The sequence below is a fragment of the Sus scrofa genome, chromosome 12, assembly GCF_000003025.6.
Source record: "Sus scrofa isolate TJ Tabasco breed Duroc chromosome 12, Sscrofa11.1, whole genome shotgun sequence".
Classification (NCBI taxonomy): domain Eukaryota; kingdom Metazoa; phylum Chordata; class Mammalia; order Artiodactyla; family Suidae; genus Sus; species Sus scrofa.
In genome coordinates, this window is record NC_010454.4 from 8450228 (window position 1) to 8471134 (window position 20907).

General features: G+C 48.9%; 1 protein-coding gene across 14 annotated transcripts in view; it reads left to right on the top strand.

Moving 5' to 3' along the window:
- The window catches only part of LOC102165318, a 381153-nt gene that overhangs the window by 245388 nt on the left and 114858 nt on the right, over window positions 1–20907 (top strand). For 3 of the 14 annotated variants that reach the window (XR_002337042.1, XR_002337043.1, XR_001299783.2), the window contains exon 1: window positions 10428–11846. The exons of 10 other annotated variants lie outside the window; for them this stretch is intronic. The gene's annotated coding sequence lies outside the window, so the exon portion shown is untranslated. Of the gene's footprint in view, window positions 1–8328; window positions 8657–10427; window positions 11847–20907 lie in introns of those variants that run through there. One more of the 14 variants, XR_002337033.1, reaches the window with a different exon arrangement.

Below are 20907 nucleotides of genomic sequence, written 5' to 3' on the forward strand. Positions count from 1 at the left end.
AAGCAATGAGACCAAGTAGTGAATTCAAACAAACAAACAGGAGTTCCCGTTGTGGCCCAGCAGGTTTAGAACCTGATTAGTATCCATGAGAATGTGGGATCGCTCCCTGGCCTCGCTCTGTGGGTTAAGGATCTGTTTTGGCTGTGAGCTGTTGGTTCACAGATGTGGCTCAGATCCCGAGTTGCTGTGGCTACGTGAGTCTCAGCTATAGCTCAGACTGGACCCTTAGGCTGGGAACTTCCATATGCTGCAGGTTTGGCTATAAAAAGACAAACAAACAAATCAAGCAGTGAGACTCTGGACACTTTGTTCCAAATGAGCCGCTCCAGGCCGGTCCTCTGTGCCCCACGGGAAGGTGGACACAGGTGTATCTGCCAGGGCGGGAGGGGGAGCTCCATCTTTTTTCTGGGCTGCCTTGACTCATTCTTTGGCTGGATGGTTCCCTTCGCGTTGGCCCCCTGGTTTTCCTCAGGTGGTGACAGGAAATAGATGCCATCTGCCCACCCAGGACCCACTCCCCCCTTAACCCTCAATGTTGGCTGTGGGAGCATCAGCTTCTAAGGTCTTGGAGGGAAATGTCCCGTCAGCTGCCTGACCCCCAGCACCCACACCGTCTGTCATGGAAGAGCCTCGGTTCCCTGGACAGCTGATCTCCTGGTCTGGCTGCTGTGTGCCCTGCTGAGGGCTGCTTGAGAACCAGGGCGCGGTAGCTGTGTTTCTCCTGGCTGGTGCCCACCCACGCTGAGTCTGATTCACGGGAGATGATGGAGGCTGAGGGACCACTGTCTTGGGTGTGCAAAATGGACTGTATCCCCATGGCCAAGGGTGGGGCCAGGAGCAAGGTGGGCTGGCTGGCATGCAGTATAAAGTTCTATGGGATGAAAGTGTCCCCTGCCTCTAGATTAAGACACCGCCCCAAATCCCAGCATGCTTGGCGTGGGGGGCAGGGGAGGGGGAGCAAGAGCAGAAGCAGAGAGCTAACCTTAGCGGGGTTTCCCCAACTCGGCTCTGGATCCTGACTTTGTCCTGCCTCCCAGAGGCCAGACTCCAGGAGGTAAGAGGGAGATGCAATGACGGCCCCTCCCCACACCGGACACCCGCCTCCTAGATTGATTTGTTTATTTACTTTTCTCCCCTTTTCTTTCTTCCTTTCGGGCAGCTCTCGAGGCATTTGGAAGTTCCCAGGCTAGGGGCTGAATCGGAGCTGTAGCTGTCTGCCTACACCACAGCCACAGCAACGCCAGATCCAAGCCACATCTGTGACCTACAACCAGAGTTCACCATGACACCGGATCCTTAACCCACTGAGCGAGGCCGGAGATCGAACCCACATCCGCATGGATACTAGTCAGAGTCATTACCACGGAGCACAGTGGGAACTCCCCTAGATTTATTTTTAATCATCGCAGAGACTCACACGGTTTGAGTTAGCCAGCTCCGTAGCCTGCTCATCACGGCTGATTCCAAAGTCACGCGTCCCTCATTATTTTCAACACTCCCTTTTCCAGGAACTTTCGCCTCCGCTGGGAATCTTTTTTCAATAAGAAGGCAAAGCTATGATCCCAATAATTAAGGCTGGGACCGTTCAGTGCGCTCTGGTCTGATCCAGTTGGGGCTGAGAGGTAGTCAGAAAGCATAAAGCCAGGGTGGAGGAAATGTTGGTGCATTTTGATATAAAACACCCTCCACTCTGGTTAAATGCAAGGCACGATGTATAAATCAGCCTGGGTCATTTACGTTAACGGTTCAGACTTGGTTTTAATATTGGTCATGGTGCCTGCCACGCATTTCATTCGTGTCAGTTTAACAGTTGGGTACATGGGCCAGGGGTAACATTAATGATTACTTGGTGGTTAAGTGGACGCGGAGTTTTTACACAAAATGCCAGGGGCACAGACCAGGGTCGGTGTTCCCCTGCGGGAGCTGTGCTAGGCAGGGCACGGCCGTGGGCCTGGGAGCACTGGAGCTCCCAGGAGGACAGCTTAGAAGAATGCCCTGAGCCCTAGCAGGTTCAGCTGGGCCTCCTCTGGACCCCTCCCCAGGGGGCCCCTGGAAAGCTGAGCTGCCACTCCTTTGGGGCTGAGTCATTGTCTGAGCAAAGGCTTTCTCTACGGAGCCAGGGAACTACTCAGCAAGCAGCTCCCAAGGGCCCAGAAGAAATAGAGGCAGTGGGCCCTGGGCCTCCCTCTCCGGGAAGAAGCCTCCTGTGCAGCCTGGGAGGGTTTGCCTTGCGCCGGGCTGGCATTGCCCATCTGTGATTTATGCTGATGTTTATAGAAAGCACACGGGTTTGCTCATTCATAAAATGGAAGGACAGAGTGTTTGGGGCCCTGGCAGGGCTCTGGGGCAGCTCTCAGGCTAATGTGGCTGATTGGAAAGGCCAATTATAATCATTTCTGGAAACGGCTTGATTTGCCCGCAGGGAGAAGGTCAAGGTTGCAGGGGAACCGGCTCCAAGGAGGAGCCCGAGTGAGCGCGGGCCACCAGCCCCATGGCTGGAGCCAAACTGAACTGTTCTGAAGGGTCCCCTCTGGTCCCGGCTGTCCCCGCAGCCCTCCTGCTCCCAGACATCCTTCTGTCTTCCGAAGCTTCCTGGCTGGTGGGGAGGCTGAGCTGGGACCATGTGATACAAAGATAGGCAGGTGGCCTTGTGAAAATGCTGGAAGAAGCAGGGGTGCTCCCCGGTCCCTTTGGAGCAGTCGAGCTAGGGGTTCTTTAAAGTGGAAAACCTGTTTATGAACATTCAAACTCCCTTCGCGCGAGGCCATATAAAAAGTCTTAGCATTGTAACCATACACGAGTCTATATTTTCTACATAGATACGTTAATGTATAGTTCAGCTTTTCATAAGACGCTGTCGAAATAGATCATTCGTTCTGTTCAACATAAGCACTATTTTCAAATCCAATACTTGAACTACTTCCTCTGTACATGGTGTAAGCAGGGCTAATGAGGATAGATGCTCTTTATTAAGAGGCATGTGCTCGGCATATTCACCATCGCCAAAGTTTTGTTGTTTGTTTTTATGGCTGTACTTGTGGCACGGAAGTTCCAGGGCCAGGGGTTGAATCTGAGCCACAGCTGCAACCTATGCTACAGGATCCTTTAACCCCCTGCGCCGGGCTGGGGATCGAACCCATACCTCTGTCTCCACCGGAGCCACTGCAGTCAGATTCTTAACCCCCGGTGCCACAGGGGGAGTTCCTGAGGTTGGGTATGCTAGGTAGTATTTTCTTTTCGCTTTGATCGCAACAACACAAAATCCTTAAGGTTATAGACATTCCATAAGTAAAGTCCAGAGACATTACTTTAGCTGATGAATCAAATTCTCACATAACACTATGGTATTAAAAATTAAAAAACAAAAAACAAAAAACTTTTTAAATCTGCCCCCATGAGCCTCGTGCTCCATTGAGCTGGGTTTCACCGTCTTCTCCTGTAGCTCTGCCTAGAGGCCCAATGGGTGGGTGGGTGGACATTTGAGAACCAGTTTGAAGCTAGAGTCCAGTAAATAGTGATTTTTCGGGGAGTTCCCGTCGTGGCGCAGTGGTGAAGAAATCCGACTAGGAACCACGAGGTTGCGGGTTTGATCCCTGGCCTCGCTCAGTGGGTTAAGGATCTGGCTTTGCCATGAGCTGTGGTGTAGGTCGCAGATGCGGCTCGGACCCGTGTTGCTGTGGCTCTGGCGTAGGCCAGCAGCTGTAGCTCTAATCGGACCCCTGGCCTGGGAACCTCCATATGCCACAGGAAGCGGCCCTAGAAAAGGCAAAAAGACCCCCCCAAAAATTAAATAAATAAATAGTGACTTTCTTTCGTTGCTGCCCTGCCCTCCAGCTCTGGATGCCAGGCGCTATGAACTGGGTTTTGGTGGTGTCTGTGGGTCAAGCGTGGGGGGGCAGTAGATTTGGGTCTATTAAGTGAGAACTAGGTCTAAGCAAAATGCAAAGAGGCATCTTTGATGGCTTTCTCCTTCCTCTTTTGAGCCAAAGCCTCAGAAAGTGTGGCGGCTCAAACCTGACAAGCTCCCTGAAGCCTGTCCTGTGAGAAGGAAAAGAAAAGGCAGGATGGAACCATAGGGAACTGGACCGAGAATGAGAAAAACTGAATCCTCAGCCCCCTGACTGCATCTGCTCCCCTGAAATCAGGAACTCCCACTTCTGACCCTGCCTGTTTCATTTTGACAGGTGAGCAGCAGCTCTGCTCCCTAAAGTATCTGTTTATCCGTCTAGAACTGAGTTCTGCAATCTATGGCCTGCAGCCAAATATGGCCCGCTGACCTTTTTGTAAGGCCCATGAGCTAGAATGGTTTTTATGTTTTTGATGTCTTTTTAGGGCTATGGCACCTGGACGTTCCCAAGGTGGGGGTCGAATTGGAGTTGTAGCTGCCAGCCTGTACCACGGCCAGAGCAACTCGAGATCTGAGCCGCATCTGCGACCTACACCACAGCTCATGGCAATGCCGGATCCTTAACCCACTGAACGAGGCCAGGGATCGAACCCTCGTCCTCATGAATCCTAGTCAGGTTCATTTACCACTGAACCATAGTAGAAACTCCTACTTTTTTTAATAGTCAAAAAAAAAAATCAAAAGAATAACATTCTGAGACAGGTGAACATTGTATGAAGTTTGAGTATTGAAAAATAAAATTTTATTGGAACACATGTGCACTCATGTGTGCATGCGTGTGCACACACAAACACACACGGCCAAAGATTTGATCTATGTCTGTTTTAGTTGGCTCAGGCTGCCATAGCAAAGCACCACAGGCTGTGAGGCTTAAACAACAGAAATTTATTCTCAGACCTGGAGGCCAGAAATCCACAATTAAGGTTTCTTCCGAGGTCTCCCTCCTTGGCTTGTAGACAGCCGTCTTCTTGCTGTATCTGCTGTGCCCACAAACATCTGTGTCCTAATCCTGCCCTTTTTTTTTCTTTTTACAGCTGCACTTGTGGCATATGGAAGGTTCCAGGCCAGGGATGAATTGGAGCTGCATCTGCGACCTCTGCTGCAGCTTGCAGCAATGCTGGATCCTTAACCCACTGAGCGAGGCCAGGGATAGAACCCACATCCTCACAGAGATAATGTTAGGTCCTTAACCCACTGAGCCACAGTGGGAACTCCCTAATCTCTCTTATAAGGATGCCAGGCATATTGGATCAGGGTCCACCAGTATGACCTTCTCTTACCTTAATTATCTCTTTCAAGGTTCTGTCTCCAAATCCAGCTCTGGTGTCCATGTAGCAGGGCCTTTCTCTGGACGAGGCACTGGGCTGAGCACTGGTGGCAAATGCATTCTTTTAATTTACCTGTAACACAGTCCTGAGGCATCCTTGTCCCCATTTACACAAGTAACAGGTCCCTGGAAACTCAGTTGCAGGAAATTGGTCCAGTTGCCTGATTCCAAAGCCCTGTCTATGGGTAAAAGAAAAATAAGGAGTTTCCATTGTAGCTCAGTGGGTTAAGAACCTGATTTTGTGTTCCTGAGGATGTGCAGTCAACCCCTGGGATCGCTTAGTGGGTTAAGGATCCAGCATTGCTGCAAGCTGTGGCGTAGGTCACAGTGTGGTTTGGATCTGGCATTGCGTGGCTGTGAGGTAGGCTGGCAGCTGCAGCTCTGATTCAACCCCTGGCCTGGGAACTTCCATATCTGGGGCTGTGGCCATATAAAGATAAAATATAGGAAAAATAAAGGATACTGGAGAGAAAAAATGGGGGTTATGTGGGGCTGGCTTTGCGAACACCCCTGCAGACTCTCAGCAGGCCTTGGTGTCCCATCTTACTTAGTGAGAATCTGAAGCTCAGGGTTGTCACTGCTTCCTGGCTGGGTGACAAGGAGCCTGAGACTCCAGTCTCCTCTCTAGAATACCTTACAGGTTACACTGGCTAACCTATGTTGCAGGAGCTGATAATTCCTGAGTCTGTGAGCCTTGTCCTCCTTCTGACCCTGGAGAGAGGGATGCTTGTGTCATTGGGATGGGTCCCCTTTTGCTGCAACGTGAAGACCCACAGACCAAGCTTTGGGTGTGGTTCCTGGACACCTGCCTGGGCCTCTTCAGCATCTTAAAGTTGCTTCAACAGGGCCCTGGGAATAGCAGAAATTATCGCAACATTGTAAATCAATTATACATCAATCAAACTTAAAAAAAAAAACACACAGGGCCTTGGGGCATGTCCATGCTTTTGGATGTACCCACAGCCCCCGCCTCAGGCTGTCTAGAGGATGAGGGGCTTCCCAAGGACTCCCCTCCTCGCCCCCCCTCCCTGGCAGCAGGGAGCTCGTTCTGCTGTGAGACCCTCAGCAGGGGACATCGTGGGGCCTGTAAGGTCAGGGGGATGAGGAAGAGCCTGGAAGTCCTGGCTTGTACAGAGTGGCCAGGACTCCCTCGATGCCAAGGTCCAAATTCATGGTGGCTGTGTGACCTTCGTCACATCTCCTGATATTCTGGAACCTCAGTGTCACCATCTGTAGAATGGGCGAGGAGAAACCTTACCCAGATCTGCTTTATTGGTGCGAAGCCTTTGGCAGTTCTGGTGCCAAAAATGAGGACGGTGATAGGGACTTTTGTATCCAGGCTGCTTAAAACGGCACAAAAATCCACAGCCATTGTAAGAATGTGGTGCTTAGAGTGACAGAGGGCTAGGAAATTGTGTCTTCCTGTCTCTGCCTCGTGCCTCCAAATTCTTTTATTTTCTTTTTTTTAAAATACATTTTATTAGGGTAGCGTTAACTTACAAGGCTGAGTTAGTTTCATACAGCAAGGTACATCAGTTATACATTTATGTATATCCATTCCTTTTCAGATTCTTTTCCCATATAGGTTATTACACAGTATTAAGTAGATTTCCCTGCGCTATATGATAGGTCCTTATTCCCTATTTTATATAGAATAGTGTGTTTATATCCGAAAGAAGCATGAGATGATGCCATTTGCAGCAACATGGATGTACCTGTAAATTCTTTACTCTCGGCTCCGAGAGAAGGCTCAGAAAGAAAAAGGCGAATTGGCATTTCCCATAGTCGTGTCTTTGAGTTTCTTAAGTTCCCGTGGTGGCCTGTGTTAAGCTGGGCTCATCGGTTCCTCGCCAGAGCAGTTTCATTTTTCCAGGACGTCGTAAGTGGGAGCTTCCTCCTGCTTCCTAGACACCGTCTTCTCTTTCTGGGGTCCTCAGCTGCCTGAAAGTCCTAGTGGGACATCCAGGGGAAAAAGGTCATTTTGGTACTAATTACAAACATGATATACATGGGGACAAAAGGACTTGTCACAGGGACCCAGAAATCAGTTTGAAGGCGCTCCCCTTGGCCAAGGCTGGCACAGATTTGATCACCGAAATAATTAAGTACGGGAAAGAAAGATCATCTTAGCTGTGGCTGCTGTTGAAAAGGGAGCAGAGATGGGGCGGGGGCTTACACAACAGACATGTACTTCTCACAATTCTGCATCCGGCGAAGTCCAAGATCAAGGCGCCGGCAGACTCAGTGTCTTGCAGTTCACAGATGGCCACTCCTTGCTCTGCCTTTCCAGGCAAAGAGAGCAAGGCAGCTCTCTGGGGGCGGGGCGATTGTATCAGGGCACTAACTGCACCCACCAGGGCTCCACCCTCATGACCTAATCACTTTCCAAAGGCCCCGCCTCCTACAACCATTGGGGATGGCAGCGTATACATGGGCAGGGGCTGGGAGCAGGGGAACACAAATATTCAGTCCATAAAAATGATAAACTGTTAAAAATAAGAATTCATGGGTCCTTGCTAATGATACTTATGGATAGGTGGATAAATGGATAGATGCATAATAGATTAATGGAGGGAAAGAGGGTTCTTACCAACAGAAATCTGGCCAATTCTTAAATGTGGGAACACCAGAGTCAGAGAATTACCATTCAAAACCATCATGGTGGAGTTCCCGTCGTGGCGCAGTGGTTAACGAATCGGACTAGGAACCATGAGGTTGCGGGTTCGGTCCCTGCCCTTGCTCAGTGGGTTAACGATCCGGCGTTGCTGTGAGCTGTGGTGTAGGTTGCAGACGCGGCTCGGATCCCGAGTTGCTGTGGCTCTGGCGTAGGCCGGTGGCTACAGCTCCGATTCAACCCCTAGCCTGGGAACCTCCATATGCCGAGGGAGCGGCCCAAGAAATAGCAACAACAACAACAAAAAGACAAAAAAAAAAAAAAAAAAAAAAAAAAAACCATCATGGTGAAGACTGGATCTGGTAAGAATGAATGGTTAAAAAAAAGAATGGATGGTAAATCTGGGGAGAGATTTTGATGAGGAGAAAGATACCTGCATCCACTTAAAATTTATCCTCTCAGACTGCTTCTGTTTTCAAGGGAGAAAACCCACAACCACAGCCATTATTAGTGGAGAACTGCACAACGTCTTGACCGGGTAATCGGAAGGAGCATCACCCATGAGGGACAGATGACATCTGGTACCTCTGGAGGGGACCCCCTCAGAGGGATGCATAAGCTGGACACCTGTCAGGAACGTATAACGTCCGTCTCTTCACAAGGAAGCATCAGACCTACCTTCTGTGAGAAACATGTGTTAAAAGAAAAAAAAGTGGGAGTTCCCATCATGGCTCAGCAGGTTAAGAACCCGACCAGTATCCATGAAGACTTAGATTCAATCCCTGGCCTCACTCAGCAGGTTAAGGATCTGGTATTGCCATGAGCTGCTGTGTAGGTCACAGATGGGGCTCAGATCCTGTGTGGCTATGGTGGCAGCTACAGCTCTGATTTGACCCCTAGCCTGGGAACTTCCATATGCTGCAGGTGTGGCCTGAAAAAAAAAGAAGGGTAGGGTGGGACTAAATTCCTTAAAAATATCAATGTCCGAGTTCCCTGGTGGCTTGTGGGTTAAGGATCCAGCATTGTCCCTGCTGTGGCTTGGGTGGCTGATGTGACACAGGTTCAATCCCTGGTGTGAAAACTTTTGGATACTGTGGGCACAGCCAAAAAATAAATATATGAAAATTAAGAAATTAAAACATCAATGTCATAAAAGACTGAGGAAGCTGTGGAATGTTCCCGATTAAAGGTGACCAAAGAGATTTGACAACTCCATGCAATACCCAGCCCCACCGATGCTAGACTGGGTTTTGCACTAAAGGGACACAGTGGTGTAAAGGAAATTACTAGATCAAGTGATAAAACTGGAACATGGGCCGAGATTAAAGTATCTTATTAATGCACGTTTATTTATAAAGTCGAGAACTTTACTTTGGTTAGGTAAGAGAATATTATTGTTTCTAGGAAATAAACACAGACTAATTTAGGAGTAAAAGGCTGTGATGAATATAAGTTACCCATAAATGATTCAAAAAAAGAAAAGAAAAGAAAATATACACACGCATCCACAAAGAGAATGAGAGAGAACAGACATGAGTGGGCAAGTGTGTAAATGGAGTAAAATATTAACAATAGGCAACTCTGGGAAAGAGTGAGTTTTTTGCAACGTTGTGTAAGTTTAAAAAAAAAGAAAATTTCCCAAACGGAAATGTTTTTTAAAAAAAAGCACAGCAGAGGAGGCCTGGATGGCTGAAGACCCACCTGTCATTCTGGCATGCTGGATTGATTTTGCTCGACACGGTGAGAAGATCGGCATCTGGTTGGTAAAATCACCAAATCCTGCAACTTTAGTCCTGCAACTTTCGCCCGCCCTCCCCCACCCCCACCCAACTGCCTGGTACCAGCTTCATTCCTAGTGTCTGGCTTTGGCTTGGGCAGTCTTGCTGTTAGCAGTGTCTTTCTTTTTTCTTTCTGTTTGTCTGACTCTAGCCTCGCCTTCAGAGCCTAGCTTAAGCCCACCTCCTCCAAGAAGCCTTCCTGGACTGCTCCAGCCCATATTCAAGGATGAATGTGAACACGGATGGGCCTAGAGACTGTCACACTAAGTGAGGAGAGTCAGACAGAGAAGGACAAATACATGCGATATCACTTAGATGTGAAATCTTAAAAAACAAAAAACAAAAAACAGTACAAATGGACTTACCGAAAAACTGAACAGACTCCCAGACATAGAAAACAAATGTTGGTAAGCGAAGGGGAAGTGTGGGGGAGGGATAAAAGGAGAGTTTGGAATTAACAGATACACATTTCTCTATATAAAATAGTAAGCAAGGACCGACTGTATAGCACAGGGAACTCTATGCAATATCTTGTAATCAACTATAATAGAAAAGAATCTGGAGTTCCTGTCATGGCTCAGTGGTTAACGAATCCAACTAGGAACCATGAGGTTGCAGGTTCGATCCCTGGCTTTGCTCAGTGGGTTAAGGATCCGGCATTGCTGTGAGCTGTGGTGTAGGTCGCAGACGCGGCTCAGATCCCATGTTGCTGTGGCTCTCGTGTAGGCCGGCGGCTACATCTCCAATTAGACCCCTAGCCTAGGAACCTCCATATGCCACAGGAAGTGGCCCTAGAAAAGGCAGAAAGACAAAAAAAAAAAAAAAAAAAAAAAAGAATCTGAAATATATATAGTCACTTTGCTGTGCACCAGAAACTAAATTGTAAATCAACTATACTTTAATAAAAAAAATAAAGAAAATGGTGAACCAGTGATGCTGAAATTGTAGGCTTTCCGTCTTCAAATGCTACTAGTGTACTAGGCTTGTGGCTGAGAGCAGTTGGAGCCCCAGGTCGACTGGTGACTCCGTTGGTCATTGGGCCAGTCCCCTTCCCTTCTTTGGGCCTTGATGTCCACGTCTGTAGAAGGGGGAATGGACGCGGGTCTTTGCTTCTGCTTCTTCAAAGGCAGTATAGGTGGCTCTGCATGGACAGTGGAGAAAGACTCCAGAAAGACCGTGTTGCAGAAGCTGCACCTTTTGCAGTATTCAAGGTCAGGGAGAGAGCAGTCCTGACCCCCGCGGACAAACCTTCCTGGGGCTTGGAGTCCTGGGGACATTTTTATGAAACAGCCTTGCTTTCTAGTTCCAAGACAAAAATCTCGCAGAGGTGAGCGGGGCACACTGGCCCTCCCCTCTGTTGGATGCTGACACTTCGGTGGGCACTATAACAAGCCTGCACCCCTCCCTAACGCTACAGCTTGCTGCTTCTCCTACGAGCCTGGCACTGAGGCCCAGATGCTGGCATCATCTTGGGGCAGACACCTCTCCCCAAACCAGTGCCTTTGGGGGCCCGAACTACCTGCTTGGGCAGCTTTGCCCTAGCCCAGGCACCCACCCTGCAGCACCTAAAGTGTTGCCCCAGCCCTGTGGCTGCAAAGAGCAGCCTAGTATGCCCAGCTGGTTCTGTGCGAGCATCTGCCTCTTGTCTTTCTGTCCAGAAAGTTCCCAGCCTGGGTTGGTGGGGGCCCGATCTGCAGACACTTCATTCACAACTTGTTGTTGGTTAGTGTTTCTCTTCCAAGGGAGGCGGGGGTGTGGTTGCAAAATAAATCTTTTTTTTTTTCTTCTCCCCAAAGACATCATTGTGTCCTGATGCAGGGAGAGCCCCAGCTGATGACATTTTTATGGGGCTGCCTCGAGTGAAGAGTAGTGTCTGCCAGGGCCATCCAGAGGGTCGGAGGAGCTGTCTCTCTCCCCATTGCCACCCCCCACCCCTTTCTCTCACAGCAATACAACTTCGGTTCAATACTTGTCTAGAATTCTCAGTGGGGCTACCTAGGCTCAAAGGGGGTGGGGGCGGGGGGATGACATCACATCCCCGGCAGCCGATTGGTTGCTTTCAGGCTTCCGGAATGATATCATCTCTAGTTCTGCCTCCCCACCCCCCTTTTCCTTCCAGTCCTTTCCTGGCCGGGCCAGCCCCCCTCCCCAGCACCCTACCCCAGGATACCCCGTTGCCTTGGAGACCACAAGTTTTCAACCTCGTTGTCTGAAGGAATGGTAATTCATTATATGCCTGACGTGGGGGTGAAGGGTACAGGGAGGGAGACCCAGGCTGGACGGTTGTGCGGGGGAGGTTGTGGACAACAAAATAATGAACAAAAATATGTTTCACGCATGAGAAGCTGTCAACGATGGCAGAGAGGAAAAGGTCATTGCAGATGGCGTTTAGGAAATCGGAAAATGGACACGGAATTCTAAAAAGCCAGCGGCGGCCAAAATATGGGGGGAATAACCACCCCCTCCCCCAGACAGCTCATTAGGAAGATTTTGGAGAGAGAATCACAGGCAGTCTGGGGCTGCTGTGTTATCTTTGGAGGCGAGGCCATCCCCCTGGATCCCCCGCCCGAGGGGTGTACACCCAGGCAGAGCTCCCCCCCGCGCAGGCTGGGCTCAGAGCGCTAGCAGTTTCTCGACAAAATGAGCCAGACCCATAAGGACGCACCCACATCCTTGGTAAACGTTTGCGGGTGTCTCCCAGTCCCTTAGTTTGAATCCCCAGGAAACCAAGGCAGGAAGGAAGAATCTCTGGTTGCGGTTGTGTGCTTGTGTGTGAGTTTCAGTTATCCCTGTCTAGGCTGATAAATCTTCCCTTGCAGTATTTCAATCCCTGATTTCCCTGGGACTGTCCTTGGCCACACCCTCTCTCATGGTGTTTCTCCCCACCAGTGCCTCCCATCCTTCCACTCTGCTGTTAGTTTGTGTCTCTTTGCGGTCTTGCCTTCTGTTTGTCCCATGTTTGTTTTCTTGTCTGGAGCATCCTTTGGAGGCAGGAATTCCAGATGTGAAGTTTGCAGTGTGGGCGGGGCACCTGCCTCTGTGGGGCGGGACTTTTCACTCCTAACCCCCTGTGGCTGGCTCTTCTTGGTCTCTCGCAGGCTGACTCTCAGCCCACTCCAGGTCATTCCGAATCTATAGCCATCTGGTCAAAATAAGCAAAGGATGGAAAGAAGGTTCAGATGGACTTCCGGGGCAATAAGGGGAAAGTCAAGAGATTCAGTTCAAGAACAGATTCTTCTAGATGTGTTTCTGTGCAGAAATTGATGAGTGTTTTTCCTTGTAACTTTTCTAGAAAATACTGACCATGCAATACAAGTTGGCTAATGTTGTCTTCTTGTTTCTTAGTTCAGAGTCTTTTAGCTAAAAATGTATTTTAGGCGTTCCCATTGTGGCTCAGTGGGTTGGTTAAGAATCTGACTAGTATCGATTAGGATGTGGGTTTGCTTCCTGGCCTCACTCAGTGGCTTAAAGGTTCTAGTGTTGCTGCAGGCTGTGCTGTAGGTCGCAGATGTGGCTCATGGCCATTGTTGCTGTGCCTATGGTATAGGCTGGCAGCTGCAGCTCCAATTCCCCCCCTAGCCTGGGAACTTCCCTATGCCTCAGGTGCAGCCCTAAAAAGAAAATGAAAAGCATTTTAAAATAAATACCAGCTATGGAGTTCCCATTGTGGCTCAGTGGAAACGAATCTGACTAGTATCCGCGAGGACGCAAGTTTGATCCCTGGCCTCGCTCAGTGGGTTAAGGATCCGGTGTTGCCGTGTGCTGTGGTGTAGGTTGCAGACACAGCTCGGATTTGGCATTGCTATGACTGTGGTGTAGGCCAGTGGTTACAGCGCCGATTCAGCCCCTAGCCTGGGAACCTCCACATGCCTTGGCTGCAGACCTAAAAAGACAAAAAAAAAAAAATATATATATATATATATATATATATATCTCAGCTAGAAATGGGTGAAAACTGTCATTATACATACATACACACATACACCTACACACAGCCACGTGCATATATGGGTCTGGTGTGTGTACATGTGCATATGTGTGATTGCATTGCCTCGTTTCTGTTTTTGAAGTTTCCAAATGTTTTGCAGTGAGTAGGTATTACAAATGTCATCAGGAAAAAAAACTATTTAAAAAAATATTGGTCATTGGGCAGGGTTTCCAAAGGGCAAATGAGTGTGGCTTCCAGGATGAAGTAACCGGATGTCTGTCAACTCAGCATAGCAGAGAAAACAAGGTATGAATGCGTTTGTCACTGGTGGGGTGGTGACACGATACTTCTGGACTTCTGTGGCTTCTCTCCCGTTCTGCCATGGCCTCATTTCTCAGGCTTAGAGGGAGAGCAGGTATTAGGTTGACGGTGATCTTGGGCAGCTTTCTCATCCACCCTCTTCCCATCTAAACGGAACCTTCGACGGCTCTTGGAAAGTGAATACTAATCCAAGATTTACTCAAGCTGTCACCTCAGAATCCACATGCCCCAAACCAAAGTCGTAATTTCCCCAAACTGTTTCCTACCACCCCCTAAAGTTCCTGTGTCTGCCCCCAGAACCACTATTTTTATCCAAGCTAGAAAATGTGGAGTCATTTTTTGATTAAACCCTGTACGTCAGTGTCCAAGAGAGTCACTGAGAACGGTTCTTTTTTCCTACCAAATCTGCCACCGTTTTCACTCTTTCCAGCTTCCCACTGTCCTCATATAAGCCAGTTCCTTCAAGGGCCATTTAAAAGGCCGCCTCCTCCATGAAGATTTCCGTGATTGCTCCTCTTACCGATTAAACAGCTAAGCTGAATTCCAACAGGATGAACAGATGTGAGGAGCTCCGCCTCCCTGGGTCACGTGGCCTTGATTTATTTGAGGGCTTAGACTTGGTTTTCCTCCTCAACCACGTGACACTCGAGAGCAGACGCTTCATAAGGCCCCGTGGCAGAATCTCAATACAATTTATTGATTAAACAAAAGGAAACCACTTCCTCTCTTGACAAACCATGCTGGTGTTTCAGACTCTTTCTTTTATAGGTATTTTCCCAAACATCGGACTGGAACACCTGCTTTTTCCTTTAAGCAAAGTTTCTCTCTTGCATTCCCATTTCCTATAGTTTCTCATACGTTCCCATCTTTGAAGATATTGATAAAACTCTATCTCTAGGTTTTAATTATTCTCCTAATAAACAGTTCCAAATTCTCTTATGTTGATTTAAAATGCAGGACAGTCTAAATGTTTGAGACTGTGCCTTCTGGAGCCAGACCGCCTAAACCTGGGAATGTAATATGGTGGCTATTTAAGTCGACTATAGTTTAAAAAAAATTAAAAAGTCAGTTCCTTGACTAAGCAGGTTTTCAGGTGCTCCATAGCCACCTTGTAGCTGGTGACCCTCCTACTATGAAGCACAGGTATAGGACATGTTTGTCATAGCAGAACAGCCTACTGGACCGTTCAGATGTGATTCATATCCCAGCTTGATCTCTCGCTATCTCTTTGAGCCTAAGCAAAACATTTGACTTTCTGGGCCAATTTCCTCAGCATACCTACCTCCTTGAGTTGTTTGGGCTGCAAACGAGTTAATACACCTTAAGTCATTTAGAAGGGCATCTAGTAGGGCATGATACCAGGTCAGTCATAATTAGCCATCATGGTCAGTACTCGTCTTGTTTTCCAGCTATTGACTCATCCCCAAGACCTTGAACTTCAGTCCATGGGTCCCTATCACATTTTCTCCAAGAGCATCTCACTACCTCCTGCCAAGAATTCTCTTTGATCCCCTTAAAAGACAGCATCATCTGGCCAGACACTCTTCTTGGAGGCCCCTTTCTTACTCAGTGACATACAAATTACTCTATAAAGCCATAAACGACCCCAGGAAGTAAGATTCATTTTGTATGGTACCCTCGTGGCCTTTCAGCTGGACTCCCAGTCTTGGTCACCAGCAAGGCCGGGAAGCTCTTTCTCCCCCTTGGATCTGGGACAGCAAGTGTGGAGACCATCAAGTGACATTTAATCAGGCTGAGCATTCTTCCCTGGTGACCTCATGAGGGGCCATGACTAAATGACCACGAGGCGGAATGTTTGTGTGAAGTGCAATAGAAAAGTTCCTCTCAACTTTCCGAAGAGGAAGATAATCTATCTAAATAGCTTCCTGTCTCTTTGCTGCCAAACGGCAGCAGACAGAAAATAAATTCTCCAGCGGGGAAATATTTAGCGCATTGGGTGCACTCAGCCCCTCCCTGTTTGGGAGGGTGAATGGAGCAGGAAGGTGGCTGGGCCACCGGGCACTCCCAGATGCCCGGATGTTTGGCCGATGGTCCCTGAGCTGGCGGTCCGGAAGTCATCGAGGGTTAATGGAGAGTAAGGAGGGACTGAGATGGGGTAACTTTGGCGGGGGGGGGGGGGTTCCCTGCTGCTGACCCTGATTAGGCCTGGAGCCATCTTTGCCTTGTTCTTAGAAACCCCAGTTCACATCTGAGCAGGAAAGGGAACAGATTGCTTCCTGCCTGCCCGACGATTGCTTCCAAGCCCCTACACTCATTGCTTTGAAAGATCTCTCCATTTCTATTAAAAACACATTTGGGAGCTTGATTTTATTTTTTAAAATTTATTTATGTATTTATTTATTTATTTATGTAGTGGCCGGACCTCTGGCATATAGACATTTCCGGGCCAGGGATGGACTCTGAGCCATAGCTGTGACCTACGCCAGATCCTTTAATCCACTGTGTCGGCCCCGGGGATTGAACTCATGCCTCTGCAGCAACCGGAGCTGCTGCAGTGGAATTCTTAACCCACTGCACCACAGCAGAAACTCCTAAACCCAAACTGCTACTTTCCACATCCAAACCAGAATACAAAAGCCAGAAAAGCCCCCCTTCCGTTTGCTGTGGCTCCAGGGTGGGTGAGATAGAACTTTCACAGAAGTCCACGTAATGTGTCCCCATCCCCCACTCATGAGACCTTTGCAGTGTGGGGGAGGGGGTTGGTTAGAGGAAGCACAGGCCTGGCCTGGCTCTGCCTCTGTATTCGGGACCAGCTCCCAGAATTTACCTTGGTTGGAAGAGTCCCAAGATGTGCACTTTGGACCCCTCTCCTAGCATCTCTCCCCAAGCATCCTTTTCTCTGACTGCGGCTACACTGAGCCCCACCAGCAGCTCTTCTTGGGATCAAGATCCCAGGTTGGCAGGTTTTCTTAAAGGGCCAGAAAGTGATTCTTTCCTGTTTTGCAGGCCAAGAGCAAAATTGAGGATTATGTAGGTATTTCTGTAACCATTTAAAATCTAATGAAACATAAAAAAAACCAAAAAAACTCTTCCTAGCTTGAGGGCCATACAAAAGCAGGTGGCATGCTGGCTTTGGCCTCTTTTGGGCTATACTTTGCTGACCTCGGAGGTAGGACATAAACTGTGATGAATAATTTCCGTTTCGGAAGTTCCTGTGGGGCACAGTGGGTTAAAGATCCGGAGTTGCAGCAGCTGTGGCGCAGGTTGCAATTGCGGCATGGGTTCAGTCCCTGGCCTGGGAACTTCCACATGCCTCAGGTGTGGCCAAAAAAAAAAAAAAAAAAAAAAAAAAAGTGCTGTTTCATGGCTGACAAATATTTATGGAGAAGTTACTGTGTGCCTGACACCATCCTGGATGTTGGCGACACCACTGTCAAATAAAGCAAAATCTAACACAAGCTATGTCCTTAAGGTTTTGCTTTCTAGTGGGGTGATAGATTTATAAAGAGATCATTAAAACACAGGATCCTAGGTGAGTGCAAGGAGTACATGTGCGTGGAGATAAGACTGCAGACTGGGAGTTCCCGTCGTGGTGCAGTGGTTAATGAATCCAACTAGGAACCATGAGGTTGCGGGTTCGATCCCTGGCCTTGCTCAGTGTGTTAACAATCCGGTGTTGCCGTGAGCTGTGGTGTAGGTTGCAGACGCGGCTCGGATCCTGCGTTGCTGTGGCTCTGACGTAGGCCCGTGGCTACAGCTCTGATTCGACCCCTAGCCTGGGAACCTCCATATGCTGCGGGAGCGGCCCAAGAAATGGCAAAAAGACACACACACACACACACACACACACAAGACTGCAGACTGGCATCCAGCTCAGCTCTGAGGGATATGGGGCAGGGGGGTGAGAGAGAGGGAGGAAGAGAGGAGATACCATATGTGGCCATTTCAGCTTCAATTAATTAAATGTAAACTAGTTTCCATTAAAATTAAATACAATTAATATAAAGTTAATTCATAATTAGAATTAAAAACAAAAATTCTGTGGCTCACTTGCACTAGCCTGACTCAAGCGCAGTGGCTGCCTGCAGCTCGTAGCTACCACATTGGAAAGAGAAAGAGCGAGTGATGAGGGCAGACAGAAGAGAAGAGAAAGCTTCCCAGTTCGTGGGATTCTCAAGCTGAGTCTTTAGGACCTTTTAGGTAGAACAGGAATCACTGAGACCAAGACAAAGGAGCAAGACGGGCAGGGCGTTCCAGCTGAAGGGGACATGTGGCCAGACACGTGGAGGAGGGAAACGGCACAGATTCCGGGGGCGAAGGGGGAGCAGGGCCGCAGAGCGGGCCGTGGCATCTGCACTCATTACTCCTGTGCGGTCAGGAGGGGACCCACCCATGTGCCCGGGACTTGGGGTCCACTACCAAACACACCCCTGGGGTGTACTTGTGTGGTTATCCTGAACATTGCGGAAGCATTAACTGATGCCCAAAGCCACGCAGAGAGAACAGGCTTCATTCAAATGGAAGCGGGTGTGGTCCTTACACCAAACCATCCTCTGTCCATCACTGCTGTCCCAGAGTGGCCCAGACTCCATGGCTGTCCCTTCAGGGACTGTGCTGGGGTTATGCCAGGAGCTGGGCTGCTTCGAGCCATGAGCCACTTGGGGCTATTTCACATTTCAATTAATTAAAATTCCATAACATTGAGCTTTCCCTTGCCCAGCCTCATGAGCCCCGTTTCAGATGCCCATTGGCCACACGTGGCTCAAGGCTACCGTGTTGGGCAGAACAGATGGAGCCCTTTCCCGTGGTTGCAGAAACTTCTGTTGGGCAAGACTGATCCAGGGGACATGAGATCGCCATTCCTAGCTTGGCTTGGGAAAGCCGTTAGACAAAAAAAAGAAAAAGAAAAAAAAAAAATCCCCAGCTCTTCTTTACAAACAGGCGGTCCCTCGCGATGTGGGAATGTCAGGGCTTCTCAGTGAAGTGAGCAAGAGAGAGGAGAAACAAAATACAGCCGAGGCGAGGACGTCGTGTTTTCGCCATCATTACTAAGCAACGGTGCCCTAAAATCTTCAGAGCCAGCGACAGAACTTTGTTTACCAGGAAGAAAACACTTGAAAAGGAGAATATTTGGCGGAAATGCGCTTGGGATTAGCAGGGTTTTTTTTTTTTTTTTCTTTTTCTTTTTCTTTTCTTTTTTTTTTTTTCTTTTTTCTTTTAATGCTGTTTTGTTTCTCTTCTGGGTTGTTCAAGGTACTGACCTAGCACTCAGTCCTCTTTGCCAAGAAACTCTTTCCCTGCCTAATTAGCCTGTGGTATTGTTTGGGGGTTCTGGGAAGGGAGGGGAGGGGGCAGGCAGGGGGAGGAGGGCAGGGCTGGGCAGGACCAATGGGGAGCTGCCGTGAGCCGAGGGAGGTGGGGAGGCTGGGCTGGTCATTAGATGCTCAGGTCTCGAAAATCCCTCTGTAATTAATTTTCTCCTGCATTAATTAGAGAAATGTTGGAACCAGTGGAAGAGGGAGGGATTTGTTGCCCCTGGGCTGCTTTTCAGGGTGACTGAAGGGAGAGATGGGAGTCTGTTGCAGAGTTGGCCGTGGCCGGGACTTTGTTGCTGGTGGGGCTGGTGGGCTGGTGGGCAGAGGAACCAATTGAAACGAAGGGTTGCAGAGAGGGACAAGCTCGATTTTAACTTGGAGAATGGTACACACCTATTCAGAGCCCGGTGCCTGTGTGTGTATATGAACACACACACACACACATCACTGCTTCTCAAGCATTTGCCCTTTGATTCTGAAACACACACATTTAGCACAACTCTCTAAGAACAGCTCCGTCTCCCCCCTCTCTCTTGCCCTGAATCTCACAACCAGTCTTGCTCCTGTGCAACTTAGAGGACCCCTTTCGTATATCCCCTCAAACGATTCCATTTTCGCCCGAACAGAAGATATGGTCACTTTCCCTATGATTTTTCTTTATTTTTAAGCATCCATGAGAATGACTCCCTTACAAGTGAGTTTCTAGCTCCATGGAAAAGAAAGCCCTGAGAAGATTCTCATAAAAGCCTTTAGAATCTCCCAGCCCACAGATTTTTCTATCCTGAAGTCTTGATGTGCTGAAAATGTCATTGGGAGGCAGGAAGCCAGCACACTTCTAGAACCGAATGCCAATTCTCTGGTTTTGTGAGCTGCTTTTATGGAAATTTGAATTGAGCCCAGCTTCTTCTAGACTCTGGTCCCGTATGGATTTTATTAATTCGACCAATGGTTTAATAGCTCTGTCTGAGCTGGTGGGCTGCAGCCAACAAGAAGTAAGCCCGTGTCTTCAAGCCTGTCCCTCAGGCCAACACCTTTGGTTAATCCTTCAATGACTTTTCTCCCAAAGAGGGAGGGCCCGCGAGTTTCCGTCTGCTACTCTTTTTAAAGAGGTCAAATCAGTGAATCAGAGGTAGAGATTTACGTTCTGGGTTCCAGTGGAGAAGTCTGCTTTACTGATTGCTAACTAAAATCAATAGCTCTCCAAAAGAAAGGTGTTATGGGATGGATGGACCCGCTGATGGAACGAAGCTGGTGCCCTGAGAGGAGGGGCCTGGCCAGCTTGCCTGGGTGAAGGTGTCTGGCTGCGGATGTCTTTCTTTACTGGTGGCGGGGGAAGGGGGGGGGTCCGAGAAACTGGACCATGTCCCATCTGCAACCGTTATTGCTCACGGAAAGCACTGCTTCCTTACACCTTTCAGGCTCTCGCTTTCTTTGGAAGCACAAAGACTCTGAGGACCCCACCTCCACTCCCTGGCCATCCCCCACAAGCCTTCCCGTGGTTGGTTCGTAGACTCTTTTTCCTCCAGTCATATGATTCTTCTTTCTCTTGAAGGAGGGGTGAAGAGGGGAGAGGACCACAGAAGAAATGAGCGGAGCGTGGGGTGTGGGTTCTTGGCAGGAAACGGGGTTGAAGGCAAGGGCCGTAAGGACAGGATGGAATCCCCTGGAAGCGCTCAGCGCCCCGGGAAGCGGCCGGAGCCCTTGCTCGCCCCCCTGGCCCATCCCTGTTGCATTCTTCACAGCAGCTGTTTCAACG